General features: G+C 42.4%; 1 long non-coding RNA gene across 1 annotated transcript in view; it reads left to right on the top strand.

The window, feature by feature from the left end:
- Positions 1 to 10,759, top strand: part of LOC134132689 (uncharacterized) — a 28,360-nt gene extending 17,601 nt beyond the window's left edge. Inside the window, exons 3-4 of the long non-coding RNA XR_009956871.1 lie at positions 8,347 to 8,483; positions 10,547 to 10,759. This is a non-coding gene — a long non-coding RNA (uncharacterized LOC134132689). The remainder of the gene's footprint in view (positions 1 to 8,346; positions 8,484 to 10,546) is intronic.
- Positions 10,760 to 12,221: the final 1,462 nt, after the last annotated feature.

Below are 12,221 nucleotides of genomic sequence, written 5' to 3'. Positions count from 1 at the left end.
TTCACCCACGTGCACGCACATACAGACACGCCTTCACTTGGCTGTCTTTTGCTATTGTTACCTTCTGCACTCTAACGTCTATTTTTTTTTTCTTACGACTCAATAAGACTTATCTTTAAGGATTACAGTTACAATTTACTCATGTTTGTTTATTCTAAGCAATTTGTTGAATTGCTTTGCTTTCATAGCTGTGGGACTACCTGTACTGAGGGCAGGAGACTGATCAGAGATCTGAACTGTGTACTATGGAAGCTCATGTCCATACGGTATGTGTACGGTACACACACAGTCTTGGATAAAGTTTCCAATATAAGCTTCTCAGAGACATTGGACGGTTTCAATAAAAAAGAAAGTAAGCTCAAATGTCAGATTCTTTTTCTCTCTACCAACTGATATTCTTATAATTACTAGTCAGGAATCAAATTAAAATCTAGCACTGGAAGAAGCACTCTATTAAAATGAGTTGACTAGAGAATCAAAATCACCTAAATTTTGTCTTATCTAAATTGAGGCACTCAAAGCTTAGCCTGACATGCTTTTATATATTATAGCTGTGAAATGACACTCAGAATCTTTCGTCTGATTTTTAATTTGATTTGTAAGCTATTTTTTTTTTTAACTCAGATTGTTAATTCTGACAAGAACTGAAGACAAGCAATAGTTTTGATGCTCTGAGGACACCAGAGATCTTTTCTGGAGAAATACGATCTCTGGACGGTTTTGTGCCGTTTCGTCCGTTCGCCTTGACAGATCTTCCTATTATATATTGACTTCATATTGAAATGCTAAAACTACAGTTGATAAAACTTTGTTAAGGTGGCAAGTAGCTAAATACTCTCAAGATCATAAACTGTTAGAGGCTTTTCTAGCATGCCCCATTTATTTTTGTTGGCTGATCGCATCACAATATGACTCATCATGGGCACATTTTAAATGTATTGTTACTGCTTTGACTGTTAAGCAGACAGTGGGTGTCTGGACATGTGCCTTGTGTGCTTTTAGTTTTCTAAAACCCGTTCAAGAGACAATATCGAGTAAAAAAAAAAAATGTCAAGTTCTTAATTGTCCCTGAAGGTCAAGTCATAAACCATTTTAAGGTCAGCCGTAGCAAAGTCCTAATAGTGAATAAATTACTTTGAGAGTCAAGATTTACCCTTTGTGTTATCTGACTGCGCCGACACACATGACAAAAGGAGCATTCAACCATTGAGGGAACTATACGTGTATTAGTTCAGATTGTGTCATTGGCACTTTAGTTTCATGTTTTTTACATGGATGTAAAGGAGCACTGGCGGTGGCTGCAGTTAACACACAGCCAAAAGACGTGACTAATGACCTGCAAAAAGTTTTCAAATGTACAGTGGTGAGTTTGCGTGGTTGTGTAGGTTAGATTCACTGTGTTTTATCAACTTTCTGCAGGACCGAATATCTATTTAACTCCTCGAGGCCCCAACGTAGCACTCACAAACTCACAAACGTGCCCAAACCATGGCACAAAAGCCAACAATTGTATTTGCCTTCCCCGAAAACACGGCTTCATCCGCAAAGGGGAAGAGATCATTCCTTCTATTTCCAGGGAAATGGATTTCATATCAGTTCTTTGTTTCTCAATCAGACCCCTTTCCAAGAAAGCAGGGGGTATTACTCTCATCTCCTTGACTTTATTTGTAAATGCTCAACATTACAGGTTACCACTTCTCAGATTTCCCACTTGCCTACCTTGGGAACATGATTTTCCTGTTACGTCTTGTATATCTGCAATGCAATAAAATCAATTCAAGGGGGAAAAAAAGAGAAAATATAATGGTGAACAACATGTTTCCTGCCACTTTGGAAAATAATATTCATAGCTAACCTTGTTTTCCGATTGTTAATGGTACGTTATCTTTGTCTTTGAACCCAATCTTCCAAACGCAAAGTGGGAAATACTTAAGAAATATTATATAATTTGCATTTAGATAGGGCGAGAGATTAGATTAAATATTGCAGGTTTTTACTTGTTGTAAACTTGGATAGCTGATCCCATAAAATGAGATAAAATATTCTGGACGGCTCGAATGTCGCTTATCCCAATTCCTGTGTACCCACAGGGCCACAGTAGAAGATAGGCCCAGCAACCAGTTTTTTTTTGTCCATCATAGACACGCAATATATCCTACCGACAGGAGGGCCGCGAAATCTGCAGAGAGCGAGAGCAATCGCAGATGGAAATCGATGAAGGTGACGAAGATTTAGGTTGTCTGATTGAAATCTGCAGGGCTTAAGTCATTTATGAGATCTGCAAAACCAAATGTGATTACCCATACCTCCCCCTGGACGCCCACCTCACCCCCCAGTCCCCCCCACCCCCTCCCCCCTCCTATTCCTTCTCTCTTTTCATTCTCCACTGGATCTGTCACTCAGCCCTGAAATATTCATGGCCGGCTCTGAAAAATGGATGCGTCTGCCGAAAGGAGCAGAAGTTAAAGAGAGAGAAGTTAGTCATTTGGATAGATACTCTCCCGTGATGAGAGTGACGGAGGGCTTTTAGTCAAGCAGGTGCTTCAGGAAAGGTGGCTGACGTCACGGCTGGCTGTGGCAGCAGAGCGTATGTTTTCTTGTGGGAGTGTATGTGCGTCATGTTTGTGTGAGATGCAAAAAAATCAATGTAAATGGCATTTTAAGTTGAGCAGACCAAAAGAAAAAAAAAGTTGATTATGAGATCCACTGTGACCTTCAAGGAGAGTGAATGAAGAATTTAATTAAAAAGGGTTGATGGTTAAGCTAAAGGTTGGCAGTTTGATCCCCTGCTCATCCTGTCCACAAGAGCAAGACAATGTACTCAAAGCGTCTCCCCTGGTGCCTCACAGCACACTTGAGCTGATTAATGAAAGATTACTTCTACTTTATTTGACCTCAGGATCCTAGTTCACAAAATCCCAAACATTAAGGACAGGGTGAAATTGGGTGTGTTCGGCTCAGTTCATTGTAAGTAATGAAAATCTCTCTCTCTCTCTCTCTCTCTCTCTCTCTCTCTCTCTCTCTCTCTCTCTCTCTCTCTCTCTGTGTCTGTCTCTCTCTCCTTCTCTCTCTCTCCCTGTGCTTCTTCCCCTGTGATCTTTCCATTTAATTGGCTGCAGAGTTTCTTGGCTCTCAGTCTCTACAAAGTACATTTCTTATTGATCCTCTCTTCTGTGGCTTCACAGACCCTGCTTCCCATAGTTATCCCATCCACTGTTGGTGTCTCTATTAGTTGTTCTCTCACATTCATGCACACACACACACACACACCCTGGAGAAAACAAACCGTTAAATAGTGCCTCTTTAAGAAGTCTTACGTGAAGCCTTAGGAAATCCAATTGGGCACTTTGTCCATCTTTTAGACAATGTTTTTTCCTTATCACTCCACTTGTAATTATCTTTGTTGTGATATCATTGTAAAGTGGAATAGTGAAGCAAGCAAAAAGTATGTTTGAAAATCAACTGAATTAATTCAGCTTTCTTTGAGAAATAATCTAGAACAGTGATTCTCAACTGGTGGGTCTAAAATTTGGGCCTTTGCATGGGAAAATAAAAATTAGAAGAAAAAAAAAATCATCCTGTGATTTTATTTATGTGATTTACTTTTTTAATGAGTGTCGTTTTCTTTGCCGGCTCGTCAGTCCATGTTTTCAGCAGCGTGTGCCAGGTTGGGTCAAACCATTCTGATTTTAGGCTATTTAAACATCCTGAATATGAAATTCAGCTTATGAACTGGATTTTGAATACATTTGAGATGTTGAGAATGTTCCTCGATTTGGGTCGCGGCTTGTCATTACGGGGTGATGGTGGGTCCTGGAGCCAGACCAGTTGAGAACCACTGATCTAGAATGTTACACCTAGTGCAGTACACACATTTTCTTTTGGACATTTTTAATATCTGTAGAACATCTGAGTTGTGTGCTCCAAAACACTGGCTTTTAAAACTAAACGATAAGAGGCTGATTACTGTCATTTTTTACATCATTTGTAACTGTGACTTATCTGGTCATATTTTCAAAAGACTTTACCTAAGAATATTACAGGCCATGCACGCCAATAAAGATTTGCCCTCTTTGAGTCCGATTGTAATTATGGACGTGGCAAGGAATAAATGGGCTTGAGGCTGACGCGTGGGTTTGTGAGGTGTGAGAGCCGGCCTGAGTCAGAGGTCTTGTCATGAGGGGCTTGCCAGAGTGCCATGCCAATCGAAACCTCCCAAAGGCAATTAAAAGGGAGGAAAAGGACAAAATGCAATCCCAGGATTTTGGAAGGGAGGAAGAGGGAATTTGTTTATATAATGAGATTATTTTTCTTTCTTTCCAATAATTTTAGGAAGCTTTATTTATTCATTTTTCATGACACCTGTCCTTGCCTCTTGCTACTTGTACCCAGATTACAATCATCTGAGTGTTACGCCACATAAATGGGCTTCACTGTAACTGTGTGCAGTTGTTAGTGCTAATCTTTATGAATTGGACTGTTTTTATGATGAGGCCAACAGCTTGTAGAATTTCAGTGTGACTTATCAGGAATCAGGAAACGTTTATTGACATAGTATGTTGTACATACATGGAAATTGTCTTGGCGGAAGGTGCATGAAGACAGTACATATCTATGTATGATATTATATAGTGCCTTGCTAAAGCATCTCTCTATTGGTGTTGCATTACAACCTGGAATTAATGGGGATTTATGTTTGATAATTGTAATAATTATTTATTCATCTCCAGCTATAAAACCCTCAAAATAATATCCTGTTTGACCACTGTCCTTCAGGTATCTAATAATTAGTTAAATGAAGTCCATCTGTGTGAAATCTATCAAACTGCGCACATTACTACTAAATGGAAAGAATTTGGCACCACAGCAAACCTGCCAAGATACTCAGGCCATGCACATTAATCACGCTGAAGAAATCCACATTGGAAGTCCGAGGATCTCTCTGCTTTTACTTATACGATGTTCATGTTACTCAGCCGGTGTTGGTCTGTTGGACCTGCTGTATTTTGAGCTTTTTAAGTCAACGAAGTCCAACAATCTTATGTTAAAATACTCAACAGATCCCAATTAGAAGCAATATAAACAGCAAATATAGTTAATATTGGTGGATCTCAGGCCTGTTTTTCCTCGTCGTTCCCACCGTGGTCACCATACTCTGTGGAAGCTCCGGTCCCAGCTCGTACCAAGAAATTGTTGCATGCGACGTCGTGTCCACAGAGTCCCTGAGCCGTGTCCACGACAACTTTTCTCAGGGTGTCGTCAATCAGGTCTCCCAGTGTAGACCTGTAAGACTGAAGGTACACGGGGCCTACAATTTCCACACTTTTGTTTGCCCCGGTGTCACGACGGGGTAGGCCGAGGCAGGAAGGAGGACTCTGATGCAGAATCTACACTAACCACAAAAAGACTTTTAATAGTCAAAACTCAAACTCAAAAAGCCGAAGGGAGGAAAAACACAGACGAGACGGGGATCAGGAACTAACAAGACACAAGATCAAGCACATGACCTGACTTGACCTGAAGCCTACCGACTTTAAGCTCCACAGACGTGTACAGACTACAACGACACGGCAAGAGACGAGAGACACACAGGCCTTAAATACACAGGGGAGGTTCAGGTGATTGGACACAGGAGTAAACAATCATGGACATGTCAGACAATCACAGGCGATGACCATCTGGTCATATATATACACTCACCGGCCACTTTATTAGGTACCCCATGCTAGTAACGGGTTGGACCCCCTTTTGCCTTCAGAACTGCCTCAATTCTTCGTGGCATAGATTCAACAAGGTGCTGGAAGCATTCCTCAGGGAGTTTGGTCCATATTGACATGATGGCATCACACAGTTGCCACAGATTTGTCGGCTGCACATCCATGATGCGAATCTCCCGTTCCACCACATCCCAAAGATGCTCTATTGGATTGAGATCTGGTGATTGTGGAGGCCATTTGAGTACAGCGAACTCATTGTCATGTTCAAGAAACCAGTCTGAGATGATTCCAGCTTTATGACATGGCGCTTTATCCTGCTGAAAGTAGCCATCAGAAGTTGGGTACACTGTGGTCATAAAGGGATGGACATGGTCAGCAACAATACTCAGGTAGGCTGTGACGTTGCAACGATGCTCAATTGGTACCAAGGGGCCCAAAGAGTGCCAAGAAAATATTCCCCACACCATGACACCACCACCACCAGCCTGAACCGTTGATACAAGGCAGGATGGATCCATGCTTTCATGTTGTAGACGCCAAATTCTGACCCTACCATCCGAATGTCGCAGCAGAAATCGAGACTCATCAGACCAGGCAACGTTTTTCCAATCTTCTATTGTCCAATTTCGATGAGCTTGTGCAAATTGTAGCCTCAGTTTCCTGTTCTTAGCTGAAAGGAGTGGCACCCGGTGTGGTCTTCTGCTGCTGTAGCCCATCTGCCTCAAAGTTCGACGTACTGTGCGTTCAGAGATGCTCTTATGCCCACCTTGGTTGTAACGGGTGGTTATTTGAGTCACTGTTGCCCTTCTATCAGCTCGAACCAGTCTGGCCATTCTCCTCTGACCTCTGGCATCAACAAGGCATTTCCGCCCACAGAACTGCCGCTCACTGGATGTTTTTTCTTTTTCGGACCATTCTCTGTAAACCCTAGAGATGGTTGTGCGTGAAAATCCCAGTAGATTAGCAGTTTCTGAAATACTCAGACCAGCCCTTCTGGCACCAACAATCATGCCACGTTCAAAGTCACTCAAATCACCTTTCTTCCCCATACTGATGCTCGGTTTGAACTGCAGGAGATTGTCTTGACAATGTCTACATGCCTAAATGCACTGAGTTGCCGCCATGTGATTGGCTGCTTAGAAATTAAGTGTTAACGAGCAGTTGGACAGGTGTACCTAATAAAGTGGCCGGTGAGATTTACACAAAATGAGCCATGGCCAATAAGTCTGAGTTTGAAAAAAAATAAGGAATCGTATTTTTCGTAAAATGTTAATCTAGGGAACTCAGCAGGAAACAAATGAAACAACTAATTTACTGAAACATGATATGAGCATGTGTTTTGATGGCCACAGTCTCATAACTAGATTGTGTAATTCATAGCTGAATAATACCCAGGAGCAAGCCTGTGCACAAAACAACACAAACCACCTTTGTACAAACAACGTCAATGCGCCTGAAATAAGATGTCTGGATTGAAATGCACGCTGTTTCACACTCATACGCCGAAATACACAGGACGCTGTATGGGGGCATCCCACAGGTAGCTAATACAGAACAACATTGTTTCCAGCACGCTGGGCTATTAATCATGGATGAACTCCTGCATCACTGACAAATCAGCCTAATCTCACAAGGGAGGGCGTGAGTGTGTATACCCAGACACAGGCACACACACACACACACACACACACATATTTGCATGCATGCACAGAGAAGAGTGTGTGTGGATTCACACATGCATTTTATCAGTCTAATCTCATAGGAAAGAGCATGCTCTGACTGGCAAACAGAGAATTAATGAAGAGCAGGGGGTTCTCCTTCCCTCTCCTTCCCCCTGTCTCAATCTTTACTTATCTGTCTCTCTCATGTCCTTTGAGGAGAAACAACAAAACCAGTCTGCAGACAGGCTGGTGAAACACAACAAGCAGACTGATGGTCTCCACGATAATTTCAGGATCATTCCAGAATTGCTATCAAAGCGCAAATCTCTCACGTCTAGTGTAATAACTCACTAGACTCTCAGGGGGAGAAACAGGTGCTTCTCCATTCAGCGCACACACACAGACACGTGAAGACACACATGCACCCGCATTCATTTGACGAAGCAGACTGATGGTTGGAGGAACCCACTGGAAGGGGATGCACACTGCAGCGGAGCAGTCTGATATCCTACTACGCACAAGGTGTGTGTGCGTGTGTGTATTACAAGAGTGTGCGTGGTCAAGGGAGAGAGAACAAATGAAAGAGGCCTGAACCGAGAGCACATGTTTGGCTAAATAAATAAAATGGTGCAGGCTGAGCAAATCTGTTCAGAGAATAGGGGGAGTGAGTGGGAATAAGGTTCGGCAGAAGGGGTTGATGCAACATGCTGGAGGGTAGACGTATTTACATTCATGTTGGAACGTGTGTGTGCTGTGCGAGCACATTGTACGTCGGCGATGATGGAAACCCGAATGCCTGCTCATAAAAAATCACAAACAGCTTTTGACTTGTAAAGCCGTAGGTTAAACACTTGCATATCTCACAGCCCTGTTGGAACACACAATGACATGCTGTCCCCTTAACGCCCACCTCTGTTCCATTCCCGTTTCCCTTTTGCCCACTGACTGGCTGCTTTGCACCCTGACAGATACACAGCTCCTGGCTGCCCTGCAGGACTCTGGGGAAATGGGATACAAATGCCACAGTATCTGCGGTATCGCTGCCCAAAACCAATGCTGTAGCCCGTGGCAATGAAACAGCAGCCAGGACACCAACACCACAATGGTAGGGAGAAAACAACACAATGCACCGTAAGCCAGGATGGTTCTGGACGCCCACCTTGTTTCTAACTCTCTCATTTAGCCTGGTACAATGTATTTAACTTTTCCTGGCCCCCAAGGCTAATCTGCAAATCTACGTTTATGATGCAATTAAGGGGTTAAGGTTCAAAGTATTGTATCAGTCGTTACAAATTCAGGACATGTCTTCTTTTTATTGCTCGTTGTGTAGCGTTAATACATAAAAGCTTTTGATCTGTGATCCGAACATGGAAGGCACACAAATGTTCTTACATCCCTGTATATCTAACACAGTGTATCTATGTGTCCTTTAATTTGCCCGGCTAATGCAGCACTCTAGCATAGTGATAAGAGAGTGTAATCTCCTTAGGTGTGGCGAAAGCTTAATCAATATTAACATATTCCTCAGCTCCCTCTCCATTGAATAATTGATATCCCCACACAGTCTTGCTGAGAATGAAATAAGATGTAGGAGTATTAAAATAACTTCCCCGAGATAAAAGAAAATTGATTAAAAAAAGATGGCTGAAAATTAAAGAGAAGGAAAGGGAGCCTAAGGAATTGGACTTTGCATACAAATGAAGAAACGGGGTGAGGCGGGTTGGAGAAAAAAGGAAGGAACTTTTGGGAAGTTATGAGCCCATTTATCTAACACAAGTCATTGCACACTGGGCCGGCTGGGCTTTATTTTTTTTTTTTTTCAAAGCAGTTCATCTGAGTGATCCACTGTAGCCTCACCAATCTCTGACCTCCTTGTAAAACATGTAGTTATTAATCAGTAATTACTCATCTGTAATTTCCGCATGATTACCTCTTCATTAAAACTTACAGCGGCAGCATATCTGAGTTCACCTGACACGCTACCTCCCTGTTCCCCGGGTGTAACATCCTCTGCGGGGCCTAACAGACCGTGCCTGCAGCTACAGCCAACCCGGCCAATAATGGACCAGCAAGAATGATAATTAGAAATAATTGATGTTTTTAAAACTTATTTTCAAAAGGTCCTCCAGTTCAACTGCAGTATTTTAAGTTTAAAGTTATGCCATACTGGCACAAATGACTCAAAAGTATAAAAAAAAAGGAAATTCTAATGCATTTAAGTCCGTGGCCTTGAGACCAGTGACGTGCAGTGAGGTTGGTGTTTGGTGAGGCACCGACTCTTTCAAAGTCAGATTCACTAATTCAACTAAGTAGCATAAATTCACCATTCAACTGACTGCTTGCACATTGACTACTTGTTTCATATCCCATATCATGTATTCTTTTATAATACGGGTAGATGAACTCAAGCGTGAGTGAGTCACAGGGTGTACTGAATTGAGTCATAATGTAATAATTGTAATGTAATGTAATAATTTGGTGTAAAAGTCCTCTTTATCTTCTTTTAGTTCCGTGTCTTTGTCTTATTAGACATTATTGCTCGTCTTTGGACGGCCCGATTCAGACTGTATGTTTTCAGTCTTAATGGACTGATGATGTGCACTTGACGTTCGCTACTTGAGTGTTTTAGCTAGCACATGCTAACTATGCCATCAGTCTGTAATACGTGAAGAAAAACAACAGCAAACAAACACGCCCCCTTCAGGGAGATGGAGGTACTGGCTCAGCCTCCATCAGTGAAAAGCAGGAAGGGAGGCGCACAGTCCGGCTGCCTCCCTTACCGCGTATTCACTGCGGCGTTATGTCAGATTAACAAGACTAACATACGTGAAATACAGCACCCAGGCTATGGGGTGTGAGGACATGTGATAAAACTGTACAAACATTACATTGGAGCCATATAGAGACAATAATTACACTTGCTCAAATTGAGCAAAAACACGAGCCGCTCAACCGGGTTTATGAGGGATTGCGCAATCCATGTGTTCGGCGCCACTCGTCGCTGCTGCCTCCCCGTATTTGCACAGGAAAATACACAAATCCAGTGATGTTGCCCATAATAATGACGGCATTGATTGGAATCTAATAATTACACTTCTATTACAGATCAGTGGGGGAAATTTTTTTTTTTTTTTTATAAATATTTTTTTTAATTTCATGATGACATAGGGGAGGCACTGCTGGAGACTAAATGGTCATCTGCCATAGATGCAAGGACAAGACACGGAAGGATTTTCAAGTTGAATGCAGTGAGAGGAGAATCATTCATTTGGACCACCTCAGCACTATCAGATCCCTGCTGACACCTCACCTACCACCCTCAGGGTTTTAGAACAGCCCCCAAGTTGAGAGGGAGAAGGCAGACAGATGCTCGTCGGTTTGTGTTGGGCATGTTTTGTGAGAGGGAGGAAAAAGGGCATCGAGTCCTGTGGCTGTCAGTGGACGGGTAAACATTCAGCCCGTCTCAAGGTTGCTGCGCTCAGATTGGCAACACGTGAAGGACAAATGTTGGCATGAAGCGTTGAGCGCCACGCATGGCAGCTGCGGCGAGAGGAGACCTGAGGGCTGAGGATGAGATGTCAGCAAGGTGGGGATGAGGCCGATGGGGAACAAAGACAAAGGCAACAACCACATATTTTTTTGATGGTTTTACACAATATGAATTCACAGGCGGTAAACCCGCGGTGTTCTACGTTTCTTCATAGACTATAGTTACACGTGAGAAATGACTTGAGAGTGGAATGATACAAACAGCTGCAGGAGGTGTGCGTGAGCCGACATCCTTCTGTCTCTTGAGGGTTTACGTGCGTGCGGATCGGACTGTGTGCGTTTAAAATGGTCTCTCGTTCATTCAACGCGACGCGCTCCGTCTCCATTTGACAGGCAGCTGACGTGCAGCGAGGTGAGATAGCTGCTCCGATCAATGTCTTCGATCTACGCACACTGACAGTTACTAACACACTCTTAGACCTATCCTTCATGATTAACTGCTGTTTTTTCACACAAAGAAAAAAATACATAATTAAGCTCATACTGTCTGTCCTTCTCACCGTCCTAAACTGAATCAACCATCCGTCAAAATGATCGGCCTGATGATTCACTCTAAGAACATCCAGTAATTCTTAAAAAGCTATGGTACTCATTACGATAACTTATGACAATGCAATTAAAAATGACTAAAATCTTTTTGATAGCTTGTTTTAGTGTGATTCTTATAATAACCGGCATTAAAATGTCTCATGCTTCCGACTAATCAAACTCTATCACCTTCACTTTCTGTTCTAATTACGCTGCATAAATACACAGCCTATTTTACTGTCTGCCTGTCTAAGGGTCTGCTTGTGCTCGGTTATAAGGAAAAATCTACGACAGGGAAATTTAATATTGCGACGCACATTTATAGCAGGGTGCAACAATTCTGTTTGCACCAATAATGGCTTTCCTCAAAAATGTGTACATTTTGTGGTGTGGGTGAAATCCTTTCCTCACTTCCGCTCTGTCTCTTCAGGTTCTGTTCTTTTTCCTTCCTCATTTCGTTCCTTGCTGCCTGTGGCTCATGTCAGGTGAAACAAATAGCCGTGTCACAAGCAGCCAGAGCACTGGGCAAGTGTCAGTCAGGGTGCAGAGCGCAGATATTGATCGTGGTTGTGTCCAGTCAATAACAACTAAAATTACTTCTTTTTTTTTTACCTGCAATATTCATGTTTATAATGCTCACACAGTATCTTGGTTGTAAACATTTATATCCAGTATTCATTCTTTACAGTATATTACTTTTTGTTGACTTTTTTTTTGCTACAACCCTGTGCTATTTATCGCATCTTCATCCCAAGTCAGTTGTCTT

This window comes from Pungitius pungitius, chromosome 1 (genome assembly GCF_949316345.1).
Source record: "Pungitius pungitius chromosome 1, fPunPun2.1, whole genome shotgun sequence".
Lineage (NCBI taxonomy): Eukaryota > Metazoa > Chordata > Actinopteri > Perciformes > Gasterosteidae > Pungitius > Pungitius pungitius.
This window is presented reverse-complemented; position numbering and strand designations above follow the sequence as displayed.